General features: G+C 41.5%; 1 protein-coding gene across 4 annotated transcripts in view; it reads left to right on the top strand.

The window, feature by feature from the left end:
• The first annotated feature begins 497 nt into the window (after nt 1–497).
• Nucleotides 498–22,477, top strand: part of adarb1b (adenosine deaminase RNA specific B1b) — a 520,712-nt gene continuing 498,732 nt past the window's right edge. For 3 of the 4 annotated variants that reach the window (XM_060930273.1, XM_060930271.1, XM_060930269.1), the window contains exon 1: nt 498–670. The gene's annotated coding sequence lies outside the window, so the exon portion shown is untranslated. Of the gene's footprint in view, nt 671–8,224; nt 8,529–22,477 lie in introns of all 4 variants that reach the window. The other variant, XM_060930270.1, reaches the window with a different exon arrangement.

Genomic DNA, 22,477 nt, shown 5'->3' on the forward strand with positions numbered 1-22,477 from the left:
TTTCACATTTCTGAGTGAAAAAAAAATACCGTGGGAAAAAAATGCCGAGGACATGACCTCGGTGTCCTCAATGGTAGTTACGGCCCTGATTCGGGCGGAACGAAGTTATTTTTCCATTGTGATATATTTCTTTTCTTCTTGAGATTAACTCAGCACGAATTCAGCAAGTTTTATCAATGTACGTTTTTAAAGTTACTTAGTGTATTTAACATATCACTCAATTTTAATCACAAAAATGGCCCGCGGAATCCCGGGGGGGGGGGGGGGGGGGGGGGGCTGTGTAGTGGTGGCCTCTCAGTCAGGTACAGCATGGCTTTCGGACGCCATTTGGCTTGTACACAGTTTGGGGACGTAGTCCACGCGCGTATCTTTCTGACCAATCAGATGCGTTGCTCGGAGTCCATCCTCCCGAGCGCAACGCTCTTTGGTTTCCTGGTTGTGGGCGTAGCTATTTGCGGTTCAGCCAATCAGGATGGGTTTCTCCCTGCACGCGGCTCGCTCCCGACAGGATCCTAGGCCGCTGCTGATCAAACACGGTGCGCGCGCTACACTGAGCAGCGGCTCGGTTCCTGGTTCTTGTGAACGGCGGTGCTTCGAAGTTCCGTCCAGTTCAGTGGAGCTCGGCGGCTTTCGGCTTTGCTGAATCCTGAGCGTAGACGCCTGCAGTGCGGTAAGTAACGGCGTGTTGTTTGGCGTTTGCGTAGGCTGCGCTCGTGCTATTATTATTATTATTATTATTATTAATACAAAAATACTATTATTATTATTATTGTTATTATTATTACTAGAACGCACGGCTTGATTTGCGCGCGCGCTTGTGTTAATTATGTAACGCTCTCTCTCTCTCTCTCTCTCTCTCTCTCTCTCCTACATGCCAGTCCGCATTCAGCGTTGCTTGGTTACGCCCGGTGAGCAACATTTAAATAGTAACTTTTCTCTTCGCGGCTTTCGAAGCTCGTGCGCCCCGGTTTCGCTCATGAAAGAGACACATTGTTGTCGTCAGGAAGTGTCATAATGCAGTTCCGCTCTGCGCGAGCGAGTCCGAGAGCTTTACTGTGCGCGCGCGCGCTCGCTCGCTCACTCACTCACTCACTCGCGCAGGCGCGTGTGCTTGTGTAAATAATAATAATAATAATAATAATAATGCAATTTTTGTTTTCTTTGTTTTTGTTTGTTTGTACATAAGGCTCGGTGTTTACATCCGCAAACCCTCTTACTGCAGTCCGAGTGCCTTTCTAAAGCGCAGTGGAGATGTGCACCTGTTCCACGCACCTCGAATGGGCATTGGTTCCATCCGAATCCTCACACTGCTCTCGTCTATAGGATGCCTAAAACACCTATGGTCATGGGTGCAGATCCCGGGGCGGACATGACCCCCCCACCAATTTCTGAAAAACATGAATTGTTCCCGCCAATAAAAATCTCATCTCATCTCATTATCTCTAGCCGCTTTATCCTGTTCTACAGGGTCGCAGGCAAGCTGGAGCCTATCCCAGCTGACTACGGGCGAAAGGTGGGGTACACCCTGGACAAGTCGCCAGGTCATCACAGGGCTGACACATAGACACAGACAACCATTCACACTCACATTCACACCTACGGTCAATTTAGAGTCACCAGTTAACCTAACCTGCATGTCTTTGGACTGTGGGGGAAACCGGAGCACCCGGAGGAAACCCACGCGGACACAGGGAGAACATGCAAACTCCGCACAGAAAGGCCCTCGCCGGCCACGGGGCTCGAACCCGGACCTTCTTGCTGTGAGGCGACAGCGCTAACCACTACACCACCGTGCCGCCGCCAATAAAAATCCCCTAAATTATTAAAAATTGTACAAACAAAATTTTCAGACAAATGATTCCCTCTGGGGCGGCACGGTGGTGTAGTGGTTAGTGCTGTCGCCTCACAGCAAGAAGGTCCTGGGTTCGAGCCCCGGGGCCGGCGAGGGCCTTTCTGTGCGGAGTTTGCATGTTCTCCCCGTGTCCGCGTGGGTTTCCTCCGGGTGCTCCGGTTTCCCCCACAGTCCAAAGACATGCAGGTTAGGTTAACTGGTGACTCTAAATTGACCGTAGGTGTGAATGTGAGTGTGAATGGTTGTCTGTGTCTATGTGTCAGCCCTGTGATGACCTGGCGACTTGTCCAGGGTGTACCCCGCCTTTCGCCCGTAGTCAGCTGGGATAGGCTCCAGCTCGCCTGCGACCCTGTAGAAGGATAAAGTGGCTAGAGATAATGAGATGAGATGAATGATTCCCTCTGCAGTACTTTTTGAATGATGTGGCGAGCCTCTACGAAGTTGTGATTTATGGTTGCATGGTATGATGCTGCGTTCATGTGCTATGGGAAGATGATATTTTCCAGTTGGGAAGTGGTATTTACCAGTGTGTTGTGTTCACATGCTATTGTTGTTGTTGACAAATTAAAGATGGTGGACCAGATTCAGAATCAGGCCTGTTATTTGGCTAAAAGAATTATAGATTGCCTTGTTCATCAGCTGCAGCAGGAATATGAGTTATCAAAAGTCAAAAGGTAAATAATGCTGAATATTTCCTGATCATGGCAAGTAGAGATTTTCTTAACACATTGAATGCCACGCAGTTTTTGGAAATTTGGCTGTAGCCACAATGAGAGTAGCCAGTATCTAGATCATTGTTGGCGTTGTTTGGACAGCCACAGAATATTTTGTATTAGGCTATAATATACATATTATAATAATATAATATACATAACATGACTCGTTTAAAAGGTGAGAGTCAGCTTTCCGTAGGTGAAAACCACTTCTTTCTTGGTTCATAAGCTAGTCTTGTACCGCTCGCCGCCATGTTGAAAAGGTTAAAGTTCATCTCATCTCAGCAACTCGTGTATCAAAATTTTCTGCGAGTTGCCCAGTGGAAAATACCACAAGAGGGGGCATTCATGTGTGCTTTCCATGTCGGCGTTTGGTATTTACCATAATTCCCATAGCACATGAACGCACCATGAGTTGCATATGGGCAAAAAAAAAAAAAATCACTTTTGTGTCCCACCCCAATCCTGTTCACACCTCTGGGCAATTTAGAGTAGCCAGTTAACCTAGCTGCATGTCTTTGGATCGTGGGTGAAACCGGAGTACCCGGAGGAAACCGACACACATTCAGACTCCACACAGAAAGGCCTCCGTCGGTCACTGGGCTTGAACCCAGAACCTTGCCGCCATGATCTAAAGTACACATGTGCAAACGTCACAAGACAGGACAATAGGTACAGTAAAAGACAGTGCAGCGCTGAAGAGTACACAGTTCTGATATGAACAAGGTGCCAGATGGAGCAGGTTGTGCAGAATGATGTAACAGTATATTATTAAAATGCTGTAAATGTAGACCATGTACTAATTGTGCAAAGATTGCAAAGGGAGTGGAATGGTGTTCAGTATTTGTGTAGGTGTGCGTGTGTGTGTTTGTGTGTGTGTGTTGAAGAGTCTGATGGATTTGGGAAGAAACCGTGACACAGTTTAGCCATGAGAGCCTGACTTTAGGGTTTAAGATTTCATTTGTCCTTTATGGCATTAAAAATAAGGCCAGCCTTAAATTCTTTGTTGGTGGTAACCCGGCCGGGTATTAAAAAAAAAAAAAATCTTTTCGGCCTGCCGAAGGGCCCCTGTTGTACACCGTACCCGTACTGACTGTTACCAAAACCAATACGTGTAGCACCTAGCGATTGGTCCATTTGACACGGTGAAAAGAAAGCCGTCGTCTCATTGGTTGTTCAGCGTGTTTGCTAAAATGCCGTCCAACGACCATGTCGGCTGCAAGTTGTTTTTAATATCTGTAGCAGTGAATAACGACACTAAAATACGCAATAAAATGGTGCACACTAATTTGTTCTAAAACTTTCAAAAGTGTGTTCATAGAAAACATAGACAAATATCAAATATCGGATATTTGTATAGACAAGGATGCTGATCTAAGTCACGTACGTTTTCATACAAGGGGGACCATGAAACCTACTGCTGGTGCTGACGAACTTGAGATTGACTTCTTAAGTTTCACATTTAACCAGGGGTTTAGCCAGGATTGGGAAGGTTTGGAGCGTTTTTCTGAAAGTAGCGAGTGTAACTTGGTCGCGACCCAGGGGAGGGGGACAATTTTGAAAATTTCATCTTTTTTGGTGCAGTCTGGTAATTTCTGGAGCTGCAATTGAGCCTTAAAAAGAAATGAAAGAAAGCATTAATTTTAAGTGTGAACAGGATAAAGCGGCAAGAGATAATGAGATGAGACGAATTATATTTTATTAGACATTTAACACACATTTTATTGACTAACTTAATAAAATGTTATAACAAAGTTTAAATTTAATTTCTTATTCATTAACCAGAACTTTACAAATCACTGTAATTATCAATAAAATCTTCTACAAATTCCTGCAATAAAAGCAGAAACCTTAAATTATTATTTCTAGTGCATTTAAGACAAAAAAAAAAATACAAATTGGTGCAATCAAGTCGTATTACACAGAATACAGCTTTACTAAATACAACAAAGATAACTACTGAGATTCAGCCGACTCTGAAGATTAATATTATGAAATATATACACAACTGAAAATAATAGACACTTTTAACAAGTTTTGATTTTACGAAATATACATAATGCAAATGTTACATTACAAAATGTCAGGAATCATTCTGATCCTGTTAAAAAGTGCAATAAACAGGAGTTAAAGATAAGTGAAATTAATTACAAATGAAAGGAAATTTTCCTGTAGTTACTTGAAATGTAAATATTGTAAACAATACAAAAAATTCAATAATAATGGTAGTTTATGAAAGTACTATTTAAGATAATGTAAATCTTGGCGAAAGAGAAACCAATCGAAACCAAAAGAGTGAAAGTGGTTTATCATGCTGTTACCATGGGAACAGTCTTTTTTATGAACGCGGAAGTGGGCTGTCAGTGTGCCGAGTTCGGTATGACTGAGGAAGGGGATAAGTTTTTTGTTTCATCTAATTTAGGTTATTTAAAACCTATAATATTATTTGGTAGTGGGCACATAGGAAAGTGTAAAGTATAAAGTTTCTGTCAGTATCTTTATCAGGCTTGTATGATAAACTCACAAAGATATTTATCTAAATACACGACCTACTCATTCTAAACCTGCCGAGCTTCGCCGGCGAAGCTCTCAAAACTCGTAGTGTTTTGCTTCCATTCAAGCCTCGTTTTGAAGGTTGACCATTAAGAACGCTACATTTTTGGTGGTAAATTTGATTTTCTCGATTTAACTTCCGTATATGGAAAGCACGTGTGCTGGGCACGCCCCAGGAAACCGCCAACCATTGACAAAAATGTCCATAGAAATGCACAAAACTACTTCACAAAACAACAAAATTTTTGTTAGCACGGATTAGGATAAAATTTATAGGCTGTATTTGGGGATTTATGGCCGTGTTTTTTTTTTTTTTTGAGAATTGGCCGTGGAAAATACGGCTGCACGGCTCGCTAGCTAAGCCTATATGTTTTATAAGTTTGACATTTGATACTTTAAAGTTATATATTTCTGTGTCAAACGTTTTTTTTTTTGGCCCTACGTAGTGTTAGAAAGATTATTAAACTTGTTCAGTGCAGATCTGTAGTTCTTGGCATTATATTAAATGAAGGTTTTGATTTACATATGAGCAATTCCAGCGTTATGGACGTGACACTTGAACTCAAAATGGCAACAAATGACCCAGTGCATGTTTTATTGTCTCCCAGTATTTAAACAGGTGTTGCATATTTTAAGGCTGTACCATACTGGAGAAGTGATAGAACAAGAACAATTCCCATAGTACATCTAGGGCATGCCAGAAAATGCCAATAAAAGATGCGTTATGGATGTGACAGAAAAAGTATCACTTTTCTTGGGTGACTGTACATTTTTATCAAACTCTGTGAAATTGTAAACCTAATGTCGAAATGGAGAGATCCATTTGATAGAGGGGTCCAAGGTGAATATTAAAAAAATCTTAGTTTAAAATATTTTGTATTTCATGCAGAGTTTCGGAAGGAAAAGTCAGCGTTATGGATGTGACGAAATTCCGTTATGGATGTGACGCGTCTGAAATAGACATGGCATATGTTTAGAAAATCAGCAATTTAACCATCATAACCCTTTGAAAAACTCTCTAAATATCAGCTAAAACTATCAAAGTTCTTAAATAATATTTAGGATGGCTATTGTTTTGCTGTTTTTGTGGATTTTAGCATACATTTCTGTGGCTTGTGGCAATAATATAGAATTGTACATAATCAAAGTTGATTTTAGCTTGGGGTTTACATTATAAGAAAGAAAGACTGACATATTAAGGCGAAGGGAACAATTCTTGTGACAAATTGGTTCAACTTATTCACATCTGTAAAATACAGGCCTAGGTGATATCTCTGGGAGTGGTTTTGATGTATTACATGTTGCTTTATTTTTGCATGGCGAGGTTGACATTTACATGGAATTGCCCATATCGAACTTTGTGTTGTGTGTCACACTTTAGTGACATTTTGATACTTAACGTAAAGTTATGAACTTGTTCTGTGTCAAATATTAATTTTTTCTCTGTAAATACCTGGTGATCTTGAAGAGGCAAAAATTTTTTTTTTTTGCTGCCTACCGACTGGAATTTTTCATACCATGTTACCACCAACAAAGAATTTATTAAGGCTGGCCTAACATCACTAAGGTACTAAATTGGATCTTTCCTTGTCACTGAAGGGTAAGGGTACATGGTTTTTTTTTGTTGTTGTTTTTTGAAAAATATGTATTCACTAGAAACGTGCATGGACTGTACCTCTAAAACCTTTCTGTCTTAAAAAGTCATTCAGCTCAAAGCATGTACCTTGAAAATCTTTAGTTATCCATGTTCCCACGAGAGAGCTGCATATTAAAGGAAAACTGAAGGCAAATATTTTATCAAAATTCAATTTATCTCATTTTATTAAACATCGGAATGTATTTTTGATCGCTATTTCATCACTGCGATAGCAAGTTATGAATGTTTGAAATATGCTATGTAATATCAGTCCATATGTCAAAGCACCGGCCGTAAACATGAGTTGTTGAGACCTGTGCGAGACATCGTAGGACGGAAGTAAAATGTACAGCGGAAATCAAAGCGACCAACATCTGCCAACACTGTCAAAAGACGCGCGCGCCCTCTTTTGAATGCTGATGTAATCAAGCCGGAAGTTTCGTTTGTTTTGATAGCAATCAGGAAAGTTTGAAAAAAGTAGGCGGTAATCATCATTTAAACTTGTTTTTGTGCAATACTTCGTTTGGAAAACAGTTTTCAAAATGGCGGCACGGACACCTGGCTGACACTTCACGTTTCGAAGTCTCGCACAAGTCTCGTGAAGATCGCGCGGATAAGCAACGCCTGCCGTGGACCAAACGAACTAAATTCAACATGGCTAAAAACCGAATAGGCCGATAAGTATAATATTTAATTGCAATTAGTTGCCAATACGAGTCACGATATAAGGTTATTAAAACCGAAAACGTAATTGAACTAGAAAAGCACTCGGAGAGCGCAGACCTCCGCCAAGAATCCTTTAAAAAAATCCGGGATCCAGAAGGTGATCCGGATCACCTCCAAAATATAATGGATTGTTACTTGTGCCCAGTCACACACCTGGAAAAAATTTCAGAGCGATCCGTTCATAACTTTTTCCGTAATGTTGCTAACAGACAAACAAACAAACAAACAAACAAACAAACAAACCAACGCTACCGAAAACATAACCTCCTTGGCGGAGGTAATAACATGTTAATTAAGAAATAAAGCAAGTTTAACAATGACTTCAGTTCTCCTTTAAGCACGTTTTATTATTCTTCCACCTGAGAATGCATAGTAAAGCCTTTCAGCTTGCGAAATGAACACATTATGCTTTAAATTGATACCCTGCAGTTGACATTTCCCTTGATTGAAAGAATACATTTGACTATTATTACGGTCTGATTTACATTTCCATCTAATTACAGTGTTTGCCTTCACATAAACCAGAAGTGCCACAGTTGTTCTGTACTCCCACTGATTCACCCCATTGCTGCTCACCAGACATTCCATACTGTCTACTGCATTGTTTAGGATCTAGTCATTAGATTGCTCCGTACTCAACATAGCTTTATTGTGACGGGTTTCTTCCACTACGATTTAACTGCTGTGATCTAAATAAGTCACAACATGATTTACAATATTTCCCTCTTTTTCTCCTTCCATTAGATATCATCAGATAGATTTGTGCGTGCACACGATGAAAACAGCATTTCTATTTGACTTCTCACTGCTCATCGGGACCGCAACAGAGCGACACGATCTTCCTGCCATCCAGTATAACCGTTCATTCCTGCTTCTCTGTCGCGTATTAAACCAGATTCAGGAATAGATACGAGACCTGTGAGTCCTCAGCCCAGAACCAGACAACCGTCATGTTTAGCACCCAGCGGCTGTGCTCCATTACTGACTTTGCCACTGAATAGACAGCTGAGGACATTGTATACTCTGAGCAGACTTGGTCACGAATGCCGTAAGCAAAGCAATCTCGTATTAGGCTGTGATAAAAATCTGCTGTACACATTATTAGTGAGCTGTCATGATGAATAAATGCATTTGTTAGGAGAGGAATTATAAAACATGACTAATTACTCTCTGGACTGAGGTCTTTCCTCTGCCCCTCTGTCATTCTTGTCAGATTTTGGCTTCATTTGTGTTCTCCCCCCCCCCCCCCCAAGCAAGACTTTTCCTTCAGAGGAAGTGGTTTTGTGTGTTTCACCACGATGGCTCACACACTGTCGCTCTGCTCTTTTTGCCTTCTGTTGTCTCTGAAAAAAGACTTCCCCTGTATCTGAAATGGGAAATGGCGTTCTCCCTAATCCTTCCAAAGTGCAAAGGGTATTAAGGCTGCTCAGCATTCCCTTGGCTTTGTTATCTGGACACTAAGCTAATGCACTGCGATGTAGAATTTTAATATGTGCTGGATATCGCTCACGATCAGTGAATAGGAAAATTCCTTAAATAGTGCATGGGGCAGGACATAGAGATAACGGCATGTTTTTATATTGCTTGGTTTAGTTTCTGCTCTCATCTGTAATGCTTATTGTTATCCGAAGTTAGGGCTGCACAATAGGGAAGGGAGAAAAAACATTTTAGGACATGCTTTGTTTTCAGCATAAGCATATGGTGGTGGTGGTGTGACGTTACCAACTTGAAGTTTTTTTTCTTTTTTAAATAAAGTCATGCAAGTGTTTTCTGCCTCTTATACCCGAGCAGTTAAAGCTAGACCGCCTTTCAGATATTTCAAGTGTAGGCCATAAAAAGAATTTTCCCCGACACCCAATTATTTTTGTTTAGTGGACCGAAAGCTACTGAATTCGAATCACAGACTTCCAATTTTATTATTTTTTAAAAAAATAGAACAGTTAATGAATTTAAGGCCACATGGCTCTAAATTCTCCGCTATTTTTTCCTTGCTTCACTGTGACCCAATTCAGGATACTACGGCATGCATCACATGGTAGGCTTTACCCGTTCACGCAAGGCATTGTGGGATACAAATTTGAAACAAGAGAGAACAATGGAGGACGCGAGTGTGCGAATGAAACGTGAAAGACCAACTACACTAATGGAAAGCGAAAAGAAAAGAGGTTATGCTTCCAGTTTGGGCCATGTAGAGAAAAAAAAAAACGTGCCAATGATAGTCTCCAGGCAACTTCGATTTAACTGCCTTTAAATGCTATAATATACACTATGGTTCAAAAGTTTGGGGTCACCCAGACAATTTTGTGTTTTCCATGAAAAGTCACACTTTTATTTAGGGGCCGTTCACAATTGTCAACATTTTCATGAGTGTACAAAACGTACACTTTTTAACCACCCCCCTCCCCAAAGTGTACGAAATAAAATGTTGATGTTGGAGAAGGCCTACTCTCAGTCTCTGGAGTTGAACTGGGGCCAGGCATGGGGCCAGGCATAGGCCTAGGGGTGGACTGAAATATAAAAAAGTAGCCATCAAGATTTCGTCTGATACTATTGTTTTAGTTTGCCCATAATACACAGTGCTTGAATAGTCCATGACATTGTACAGATTATGCTGTAGTAGTAGAACGCAATCATGCATCATGTATATCCGTAGAATGCACTACACATGTACCGGTACATACAGTGCACATAGGCCTAGCTACTAGAGATGCGTGGATGGGTTATTTTTTCATCCGCAACCACCTCACAAAACCACTATCTGCCCGCTATCCATTTGCACAAACGTTTTTTCACCAATTTTCAAAACCGAGCCCGCCCGCCATCCGCCAATTGGAACCTCGATGATTTTCCTCTGCTGATCCACCGATATGGAAGTTTGTGGAGGAATACTCCCCTACTTCATCCACAAATTCAATATTTGTTATTTATTTCAGTGCTTCAACCGCCACCCGCCCGAATTTAATTAAATTTTTATTTTTCGCTAGTTCACCCGCCCGATCCGCGGATTATCTGCGGACTCCGCGGCGGCAACCGCCATCCGCGCATCTCTACTAGCTACGGCCTAGCTACACGCAGTAGCTTTCCACACTGACGTGGCCAGCCTTCCAAAATTACCCTTAGAAGCAAAGAAAAGTCAAACTAACCTTTTGAAATAGGTCCACAATAGTTTTCTTTGGCCGCACTTTGAGTTTTTCCATCCTTTCACGACCTTGTTGATACAGTGCACATCGGCCGGCATTCAGACCATCAGTTTTCAACCTTTTCCAAAGGTTTTGTCCAGCGCTGACTGCCTCAGACCGTTTTAAATTGTGGTTGACGAAATGGAACACATTGATGAAGTGGCAGTATTCATTGTTCGGGGACCGATGTATTGTGTCTGGCCTATTTTTCGCATAAATCTCCAGCTCACTGAACCACTCACACTGGGACACCATTGTTCTGCAACGTCAGAATGTGTGTATCAGCCAGCGCCACCGTCGGACGCCCAGGGAACGTCTGTATTGTGCATTCATGCTGTGTACAAACACGGCAATTAGAGCCATTGGAGTGAGATAGGGCTGTATTGACGATCTTCTCTTGAGATAGCCACGGATCGAGAGCCGTCAATACAAGGAGGTATAGCCGTTGATACAAAGAGGGATCGACATTTTTATAACTATTTTAAAAGCGTACACGGCTGATTAACCCCCTCCCCCCCAGCGTACGTTTTGTACGCTCATGAAAATGTTGATAATTGTGAACGGCCCCTTACCACCATAAGTTGTAAAATGAATAGAAAATATAGTCAAGACATTTTTCTGGCCATTTTGAGCATTTAATCGACCCCACAAATGCGATGCTCCAGAAACTCAATCTGCTCAAAGGAAGGTCAGTTTTATAGCTTCTCTAAAGAGCTAAACTGTTTTCAGCTGTGCTAACATGATTGTACAAGGGTTTTCTAATCATCCATTAGCCTTCTGAGGCAATGAGCAAACACATTGTACCATTAGAACACTGGAGTGAGAGTTGCTGGAAATGGGCCTCTATACACCTATGGAGATATTGCACCAAAAACCAGACATTTGCAGCTAGAATAGTCATTTACCACATTAGCAATGTATAGAGTGGATTTCTGATTAGTTTAAAGTGATCTTCATTGAAAAGAACAGTGCTTTTCTTTCAAAAATAAGGACATTTCAAAGTGACCCCAAACTTTTGAACGGTAGTGTACATACTTGCGTTAAGTTCACGATTTCGGTAGACTATATTATCGTATTAGTTACTGAATTTCCACTGCAGGAACATGCCAGGTCTTCCGAAAACCAGAGGTGACGAATTGAAAAAGCCAATGCTCAGTGCCAAAGTGGCTAATATGGTGACTACTGCTGCTAACAATGAACTCGCGGTGATGTCAGCAGCTGAAATGGAAAACCAGCGTGAATGTCAAAGAGGACATGGCTGCACTCATTCAGTCATCTCCAGCGCCTATCCAGTCATCTATAGCTAGCTTTCAGGAATTGGTGGATACACCGGGCCAGTGAGTTATATCTGTGGAAACCACTGCAGGCGAGAACTTTGAAGTCCTCTCTAAAGCAGAGAAAGCAATCTCTGAACTACAAACCCTGAATGCTACGTTAATGGACCGCATCGATGATTTGGAAAATCGTTCCAGGAGAGCAAACCTCCGCATAATAAATGTGCCAGAGGGTAGTGAGACCAATAGGGACATGGTTACATTTGTCTCCACGCAACTGAATGAGACCATGAGGAACCAAGCGTTTGCAACACCGCCGGAACTGGACCGAGCACATCGGGCTCTGGCACAGAAACCCAAAGGTGGCTGTCTACCAGGAGATTTTAGAGCACTTCATGCTTCTGTCTGCTGACAAGCTTTATGGAAATGCCGATTTCCTTTTCCAGCAGGATTTAGCACCTGCCCACAGTACCAAAACTACTACCAAGTGGTTTGCTGACCATGATATTACTACGCTTGATTGGCCAGCCAACTCACCTGACCTGAAGCCCAGAGAGAATCTATGGGGTATTGTCAAGAGGAAGCTGAGAAACATCTGACCCAAAAATACAGACGAGCTGAAGGTCGCTATCAAAGCAACCTGGGGTTCATTAACACCTCAGCAGTGCCACAGGCTGATCACCTCCATGCCACGCCGCACTGATGCAGTAATTTGTGGTAAAGAAGCTCCAATCAAGTATTGAGTGTGTAAATGAACATACTTTTCAGAAGTTGGACATTTCTGTATTGTAAATTCTTTTTTTTTTTTTTTTTAAATTGATCTTAGGAAATATTCTAATAGTTTGAGAGACTAGATTTCTGATTTTCATGAGCTATAAGCCATAATCATTAAAATTAAAACAAAAAAGGTTTGAAGTATTTCACTTTACATGTAACGAATGTAGAATATGTGAAACGTTTACCTTTTTAAATTAAATTACGAAAAAAACAAGCTTTTTCACGATATTCTAATTTTTTGAGATGCAAACGTGTTCTTTCATAGTTTTGATGTCTTCAGCATTATTCTCCAGTGTTGAAATGCAGTGGATGCTTTGAAGGCTCCTACATGCACATGCATGGCTCATGGCATCTCCTGGTTGTTGTATGGAACCCGGGTTGACCCTGTAGCCTCGAGCCTGTCAGAGTCTCACAAAGAGCTCATTAACAGTGGACTGGAACCTTGTGTGTGTACCGTATATGCAATCCACATCAGTTAATCAGTTTCGACTGTCTGGCGGGGAGAACGGTGCTCAGTCAGCTTGGGGTAACTGATGAGGACTTGAGCTCAAGGGCACACAAAAGCCACTGTTTATCATCTGTTTCTTTAAAGGTGGAGTTGAAGGTTGCGTCGAGCTCGCGTGAATTATTTCTTCTCTTGAGCTGTGTTTTGCGGCAGACATGTCAATTTAAATTAGCTTCCTATTCTCAGTGTCGACTAAATATCTGACAATTACTGCAGCCCGAGCTTGCAGCACTAATATTATTCCGCTCCGTCCTCAGGGACTATTGGATTTTTAGCAGCAGTGGTAAATACAGTTAATATATGGTAGGATGCACAGAAATAATAAACCCAGAGCTCACAGTGAGCTTTGACACACGAGTTTAGCAGTTTTTAAAGGTGATTTTTTTTTTCTTTCTTGTAGCTCTCCACTCCAAATATTACCTTCTTAATATTTAACAGGTGAAAACACGGGGCATACAAAGGAAAAGCAGTGAGCTCATGCATGTGCTACTGAAGTTAAGGAAGAGGACAATCCAGTCATCTCATCTCATCTCATTATCTCTAGCCGCTTTATCCTTCTACAGGGTCGCAGGCAAGCTGGAGCCTATCCCAGCTGACTACGGGCGAAAGGCGGGGTACACCCTGGACAAGTCGCCAGGTCATCACAGGGCCGACACATAGACACAGACAACCACTCACATTCACACCTACGGTCAATTTAGAGTCACCAGTTAACCTAACCTGCATGTCTTTGGACTGTGGGGGAAACCGGAGCACCCGGAGGAAACCCACGCGGACACGAGGAGAACATGCAAACTCCACACAGAAAGGCCCTCGCCGGCCCCGGGGCTCGAACCCAGGACCTTCTTGCTGTGAGGCGACAGCGCTAACCACTACACCACCGTGCCGCCCCAATCCAGTCATAATAATAATAATAATAATAATGATAAAGTACCCTGTAAGAATGCTGATAAAGAAGCCCTCTGTGATTGGTTTCACTTATTTCAGTGCTTTAAGTGTGTATTCAGACCAGGATAGTTCGATAGTTCACTTGCTTTGGTCCGAACCAAATGTTTTTTTTTTTTTTCATTTTGGTGCGGTTCGCTTTCACACTGTACATTTTAGTAAGCGGACCAAAATCTGTCAACAAAGCCACGCGCCCTGAGGTCGTTCAGCTATTGGTCAGAGACGACACGCGCACAAAGCGTTAAGTTCAAAAGTAGTCATGGAGGCTTTCCGTGCTGTTATTCTTTTTAATGTCATCAAAGCTATATGTTTTTTCCAGTTTTTACTGTTTTCACAATTGTGCGATTACTATGCTGTTGTACAAGTAATTTATCAACGACGACGACAAAGGGCAAGGCAGCTACGGAGGATAGCGCTGATGAGCGCACATCATGTTGTGACAGTTCTGGCTCTTCACGCAATAGATGAATTTCTTTTTTGCGTCGCTGGTACCGCCACTTTTTGAAAGAATGTCCCTGATTTTAATGTAGGTCTGACGGAGTTTCTTCACTTTTAGCCGACATTGTTCTGGGGAGCGCGTGAACCCCTTCTCCTTCATTTTCTCACTGAATACAGCAAACACGTCGGCATTTTTGTGTGTTCTCTCCAAAAGCTCAGATATGTGGACATCTGCCCATATATCCACAAGGGTACGCGTTTCTTCCTCGGCCCACGTTTGCCCCCTACTCATTTTTTGTACTCTGCAGTCTAGCCTACCACTGGTCTGAATGACTGAACGACTGTTGTAAGGTTCCCTTGACAACCGAAACAGTGTTTGCACTTTGCGGTGGAGTGTCAAGACTCTGTTTCCCATAATGCTCGACAAACAACGGAAGCTCCTGAGGTACAAAAAAGCAAAACTGTCGGATTAGGTCCGGTCTGCTTTCACACCTCCAAAAGATCCGCACCAGGGTTCCTTTGGTCCGGACCGAGTCCGACCTTGCAGCTCGGTCTCGGTCCGCTTGTTTGGTCCGGACCAGAGTTCGGTGGTTTGTATTCAGACCAACCCAAAAGGTCCGAACCAAGGGAAATTTGGTTCGTTTGGTCGTTTGGTCCGGACCAAACAACGTAGGTGTGAATACGCCATAAGTGGAAGCAGTGCTGCTGGATAACATGGCAAATGATTAGTCTCTGAAAGTGTGCCGCAGCTCGTCTGTTATTTTTATACAATTTATTTTATATCCCTCATCAAAAAAATTCCTGTGCAGGGGTTGGCCGAGGATGACTCATGTGATCTTAAAATAGTTCCACCATTTATTAAAGGAGAACTGAAGGCAATTTTTTTTAAATCAAAATTCTATATATCTCATTTTATTAAATATTGGAATGCGTTTTCGATCGCTATTTTGTCACTGCTATAGCAAGTTATGAGTGTCTGAAATATGCTCTGTAATATATCAGTCCATATGTCAAAGCAACGGCCGTAAACGAGATTCCTTGAGACCTGTGCGAGACATCGTAGGACGGAAGTAAAACGTACAGCGGAAATCAAACCCTGTGTCTGAAATCGCTCACTCGTTCACTACTCCCTACCCACTATATAGGGAATTACTATATAGAAGACTATATAGTGAGCTCATTGGTAAAATGGAAAAACGCTTTCGGACACTACTCCGTCGCGCTGGTATTTACGTCATTACTGTCGCAAAATTAAAACGTGCCAGATCAGTCGGCTGGTTTGTTTTCAAAATAATAAATACATGCATGTATTTTTATGATGAATACATATTACACTGAGCGCATTTCCTACATTAATCAATACAAAGTACCTGCATCTTTGTTTTTTTTTTTAAATCAAGGCTGAATACTTTCTTCTTTGCCGCTGCCTTTTATTAAATCAAATTTGAGACTTTTAATTTGATTTCCTTCAGCGCGACTGCAATGCATGATGGGATACATTGCTGTGGTTCGTGACCATCGTTGTACACTACTTTTCATGATGCATTGTGGGATACTTTGAGTGCACTATATAGGGTGTAAATAATCCTCACTAAGGTTTCGGACAGCACTACAAAATGGCATCCTCACTATATAGTGAGTAGGGAGCGATTTCAGACACTGGGAAAGCGACCAACATCTGCCAACGTTGTCAAAAGACGCACGCCCTCTTTCGAATGCTGATGTAATCAAGCCGGAAGTTTTGTTTGTTTTGATAGCAATCAGGAAAGTTTGAAAAAAGTAGGCAGTAATCGTCATTTAAACTCGTTTTTGTGCAATATTTCATTTGGAAAACAGTTTTCAAAATGGCGGCGCTGACACCTGGCTGACACTTCACGTTTCGAAGTCTCGCACAAGTCTCGTGAAGATCGCGCGGGTAAGTGATGCCTGCCGTGGACCAAACGAACTAAATTCAACACGGCTAAAAACCAAACAGGCCGATAAGTATAATATTTAATTGCAATTAGTTGCCAATACGAGTCACGATAAAAGGTTACTAAAACCGAAAGTGTAATTGAATAACATGTTAATTAAGAAATAAAGCAAGTTTAAAAATGATTTCAGTTCTCCTTTAAGCAATGTATCTCTTGATGTAAAAAAACAAAACAAACTTAATCAGGCTGTACTTCATACCGGCCACTGTTGTGTGTGAGTTTGAAATCTGATCAATCCTGTGGGAGGAGTAGCAATTATTTATTTATTTATTTATTTTATTTTAATTTTTTTTGTGAAATTGCATATGACCCTTCTGTGTCGCAGGATCCATGGCAGGTGTTGCCACCTGGTGAACAATTCATGTTGGAATCTGCCTTTAGAGTCTTCTGGTTGAGTTTCCGTGAAAACATCCTAGCAGTTTATGAACATCCATCCATTATCCATAACTGATTATCCTGTTCTACAGGGTCGTGGGCAAGCTTGAGCCTATCTCAGCTGACTATGGGCGAGAGGCAGGGTACACCCTGGACAAGTCACCAAATCATTGCGGGGCTGACACATAGAGACAACCAACCATTCACCCTCACATTCACATCTACAGTCAATTTAGAGCCACCAGTTAACCTAACCTGCATGTCTTTGGACTGTGGGGGAAACCGGAGGAAACCCACACAGACACGGGGAGAATATGCAAACTCCACGCAGAAAGGCCCTCGTCGGCCGCTAGGCTCGAACCCAGGACCTTCTTGCTGTGAGGCGACAATGCTAACCACTACACCACCGTGCCGCCCAGTTTACGAACAGTAGCCCATAAAATGTTAAATATGACAGGTGGTTGTATGCTGATGACTTATTGATCTTTCTATCGGACCCAGTAGTCTCAATTCCCAACCTCCTGAATTATATAAAATCATTTAGTAAATTGTCTGGGTACACAATTAATTGGGACAAATGTGAGTTCATGCCATTGATTAACGTGTCCTATTTTCTTGAAAACCTTGCCATTTAAAATAGCTACTACCCATATTAATTATCTTGGCCTTAAAATCTCCAAAAACCCCAAACTTTTATTGAAATTTGAATTTTTTGGAAATGGTCGATAAACTAAAAGCCAATATTAGGAACTGGAAATTGCTTCCTCTCTCAATGATTGGCCGCATTAATGCCATTAAAATGGTTGCACTTCCAAGGTTTTTGTATCTTTTTCAAAACCTCCCTATTTATTTGCCATTACATTTTTTTAAACAACTGGATTCAATTATCCTGTCATTTATTTGGGCAGATAAACCCCCTCGTATTTCTAAAGCCCATTTGCAGAAGAATGTAAAAAGTGGGGGTCTCGGCCTCCCTGTTTTTAGGCATTATTACTGGGCTACAAATGCAAGAGCTCTTATTTTTTGGAATGGGGCTTTGCCTTATGATGACTGTTCATCTCCACTCTGGCTAAAAATTGAATCCATGTCGGTGTCATAAACTTCACTCTCAGCATTGCTTTTTTCAATTTCACAATCATCCCATAAACTATTCGGTTACAACTTCATTCTTAATAATTCTCTGGAGATATTGAATCAAATTAGAAAAGTCCTTGAATTACCAAATGTTTCGATAAATGCCCCAATAACAGACAATCACTTGTTTAAACCAGGCTTGATGGACGGGGTGTTTTTGGACTGGAGAGAGAGAGGCCTACATTGCATATCAGACTTTTACATTGATAACAATTTTGCTTCTTTCCCTCAGCTCCAGGCTAGATATCACCTTCCTCAATCACATTTTTATCGATATTTACGGTACAGGTCAGACACTTTGTAAAGGAACATATTTCGGATTTCCCAATAAGACCACAAAATTATAACTTTTATGATACACTTCGCTTACAACCAGATTCCAAACATTTGATTTCCCGCTTCGTCATTGCTTTTGAGACATCAGCGAGTACTAGTTATCTCAGGGATACATGGGAAAAAGAACTGGGAGTTCCACTGTCAGATGAAATATGGGAGGAGAGCCTGTCCAATTTAAAGAAGTGTTCTATAAACTCTAGATATCGGTTAATTCAATTTAAAGTCATACATAGACTGCATTATTCTAAAATTAAACTTAATAGAATATTTGAATCGGTGTCTCCCATGTGTGATAGATGTAACAGAGCCGAAGGTTCACTCGCACACTTATTCTGGTACTGTCCTGTACTGGACAACTTTTGGAGTGACATATTTAATTGGTTCTCTAAGCAATATAAAACAAATATTCAACCAGACTGTAACCTGGCCATTTTTGGTTCCTCTGAAAAGGCATCGACCCTTCCTTCCTACTGTAAGCAGGTTCTCAAAACAACAGGCATGGTAGCAGTCAAAAAACTGATATTACTTAACTGGAAATCTCCATCTTCCCCATGTTTTAAGAAGTGGCTCAACGAAATGGTTTGGGTTTCTAGGATGGAACAGATTCGCTTTAGCAGAAGGAACTCACCAAAGTATTATGAAAAAGCATGGAAGCCATTCTTGGATTTACTTGATGAGGCCTAAATGGCCAGTTTGTGATTTGGGCTGCTATGTGGGATTGGTAATAGTTTTATTTCTGTATTTTTCTTTGTATTGACCAAGGTTCTGATCTTTCTCCAGTGGCGCCACCAGGAGGTGGCCGGGGGGGCTGTGGCCACCCCTACAAATTTACTGGCCACCCCACTGGCCAGTATAGATTGTAGTAGCCTCAGTTATGCAGTTCATCCCAAATGCACAGCCAGCCAGGCAAGACGCTCTTGATCTTCGGTGAGTGAGGGAAGATCATCTTCTCTCACTCACAGCAGCCCCTCCCCTCCCCCCCCGCCGCTTTTGCGCGCTCCTACAGCAACGGCTCAGCGTGTGCGCGTGACCACCGCTTGTACCTACACAGGTAAATAATGACCTCAAAAGGAGTTAAGAGAGAAGACGGAGAAGACTACCAGTAAGTAAATAAGTCAAAATATTCTTTAGTAAAAGAAGAGGGGGAAGTATGCGTCGTAACGTGTGCTTTTTAAGTGCTAAATAGTGCTGTTACATCGCCGCATTTCTGGAGTCATATAAGGAGGTCTTCCATCAGATGTTTAAACTGTGCATAATTGCTCTCGCGTTACCTGTGCACTGCAAAAAATGATATCTTAGCAAGTGAAAATATCTTGAAAATAGTTGAAACGATCTAGCATTTCCTATTAGAAGAATACAAGACACCAATTCTGAGATTATGAAATCTAGTTCTACATTGCAACCAACTTATTCTAAGATGTCTTATCAAGTAAAAATATCTGTCCATGCAGCAAGATAATTTCACTAGTATTAAGTAATTTTCTCCTCAAATTCAGTTTTCAAATTTTTGCAGTGTGAGCACTGCATCCTGTGAGCGCAGTTTTTCTATGCTAAAGTTAATCTAAACTGCCTTGAGAAGTACAATGACCGATGAGCGTTTAAGCAATTTGGGGGTGCTTAGTGTAGAATCAAGAAGGGCTAAGGCCATAAACCTTGATGACTTTGTGAATGTATTTGCCAAAAAACACAGCAACGGGCGAAAACTGTTCTGAAGCATACTGTATTGCCTAATCAGAATCAGAGACTATTGATCCCTGTTGGGAAATTCCTGTTAAATAAAGCAAATATATGATTGTTTCTGTCTCCAGTAGTTGGTTTGTTTACAATAAATGTATACCTTATGCCTTATATATTCATTACACAATGAAACATAATTATTGTGGAACTCAAAATGTTAACTGTACTGTTATTAGTCTGTGCACATTAGATCATTAGTAACATTAAATATAACACAATAAACCAGAGTTTATCAGTAGGCATTTCCTTAAGTCTTTCTGATAGTTTTCTACTGGCCGGTTTACTACAACAGTATAATGATATCCTGAAATTATGGCTTTTAGTTTTGGTGTGCCACCCCAGGATTTTAAGTGTCCCCATCTGGCCACCCCTATGAAATATTTCTGGAGGCGCCACTGTCTTTCTCTCAGAGGTTTTTCCTTTGTCTCTTTTTGTGTATGTGTGGTTGTTCTGTGTCTTGATTTGTTTTATTGTACCTATATGTATGTATGTTAAGTTGAAAAAGTGAAATTGTGAAAAGAAAGTCTCATCTCATCTCATTATCTGTAGCCGCTTTATCCTGTTCTACAGGGTCGCAGGCAAGCTGGAGCCTATCCCAGCTGACTACGGGCGAGAGGCGGGGTACACCCTGGACAAGTCGCCAGGTCATCACAGGGCTGACACATAGACACAGACAACCATTCACACTCACATTCACACCTACGGTCAATTTAGAGTCACCAGTTAACCTAACCTGCATGTCTTTGGACTGTGGGGGAAACCGGAGCACCCGGAGGAAACCCATGCGGACAACATGCAAACTCCGCACAGAAAGGCCCTCGCCGGCCACGGGGCTCGAACCCGGACCTTCTTGCTGTGAGGCGACAGCGCTAACCACTACACCACCGTGCCGCCTGAAAATAAAGTATTCAAAAAAAAAAATGACAGGTGGTGCCACCATCTTGACAACTTTTCTACATACCAAACCGGGGAACATTCCATAGGAGTTTGATTTCAAATCTGATCGCTCCTGTAGGAGGAGTAGCGATTTTTGTAAATTGTGGATGGACGGACGACGCGTGATCACATAAGTTCATCTGGCCCGGCCTTAATTTTTTTATTTTTTAAATTTTGCAATAAAGACAGACAAAAATAGAATTCATTAATACAATCGAAACAAAAACATTAACATTTCAGCCAGGGGGATTTTCAGCTGAGCACTTTAACCACACAAATCAGTAGTTTTAACAGCTTTCTGATTTTGTGAGTCAGTAATTGTTTTTATGTACTGCTTGGTCTCTCTTTCAAATGGCAAAAATGAGTTTCATAAGCGACTCGAGTCACAGCTGTGGCTCCTCAAGCATTTGTGTGTGTGTAGAGCTACGTATCATAATCATGCCTAGCAAGGCAGGTGATAGCGTGGTACATTACACACACGCAGGACGACGGTCACTCTGACGTAAACAAGAGACATGGCTGCCTCCAGCGAGTTTATACCGAGATTCAGTCTTAACACCTTTTTTTAGTTTGGAATTTTTTGATGAGGGATGTTTAACAGTTATTCTACGAAATCGAGTCGTACATGAGCTGATGGCCAACGAGTCACGTAGCGCTGAGTCGGCTGTAAGCCATGTACGATGAGATTGAGTGGAATAACTGTTTTATGCTATCCACATTGACTGGATTTTGAGAAAAAGAGCATTATTATTTTTACTTTTTGCAAATTCGATAAATAAAAACTTTTAGACAAAACATCCGACAAAATAATTTACGCTTAGAATGTAAACAAACCGGCGAAATGACAGTCGCAGTTTGTGAAAAATAAAAAAAAAGATATGTTCTTGGCATTAAATAAATTTATTCCATATTTAGTTGCTTGTTTTTGTATAGAGATCTTGCAGTCACGTGACCGGAAAGTACACAACCGCCATCATGTCGGTCAAAAACACCGCTGAATACTGCTGCACTCGTGTGCAGAATGGATCAATTTCAACCGACGGACTACACGGCTCATTTTTCTAATGAACAGATAACTAGATGTATGTCTAAAATAAACGATCTACAGATTTGTGACCCTTATGGCTTTCCGGACGGAGTTCTCACGACCGGATTTTGAACTGCCAGCGGAATACCCGGACGTGTATGATTACCTCATCAACTTTCCCTCGCTGTTCAGTGGTGAAGCACTGCGTGCTTATAAATCTCTGCACAGTTATCTTTACAGAAATTCAGGATTTGTCAGCGACTCAGATGTAGCATCTTGTAAACAAGAAAATGATCCTCACTGGATGGGTAAGTAAGTATTGAGTATAGCACTGACCAGCCGATTATAGAATAGAATAAGG

The sequence above is a fragment of the Neoarius graeffei genome, chromosome 9, assembly GCF_027579695.1.
Source record: "Neoarius graeffei isolate fNeoGra1 chromosome 9, fNeoGra1.pri, whole genome shotgun sequence".
Taxonomy (NCBI): domain Eukaryota; kingdom Metazoa; phylum Chordata; class Actinopteri; order Siluriformes; family Ariidae; genus Neoarius; species Neoarius graeffei.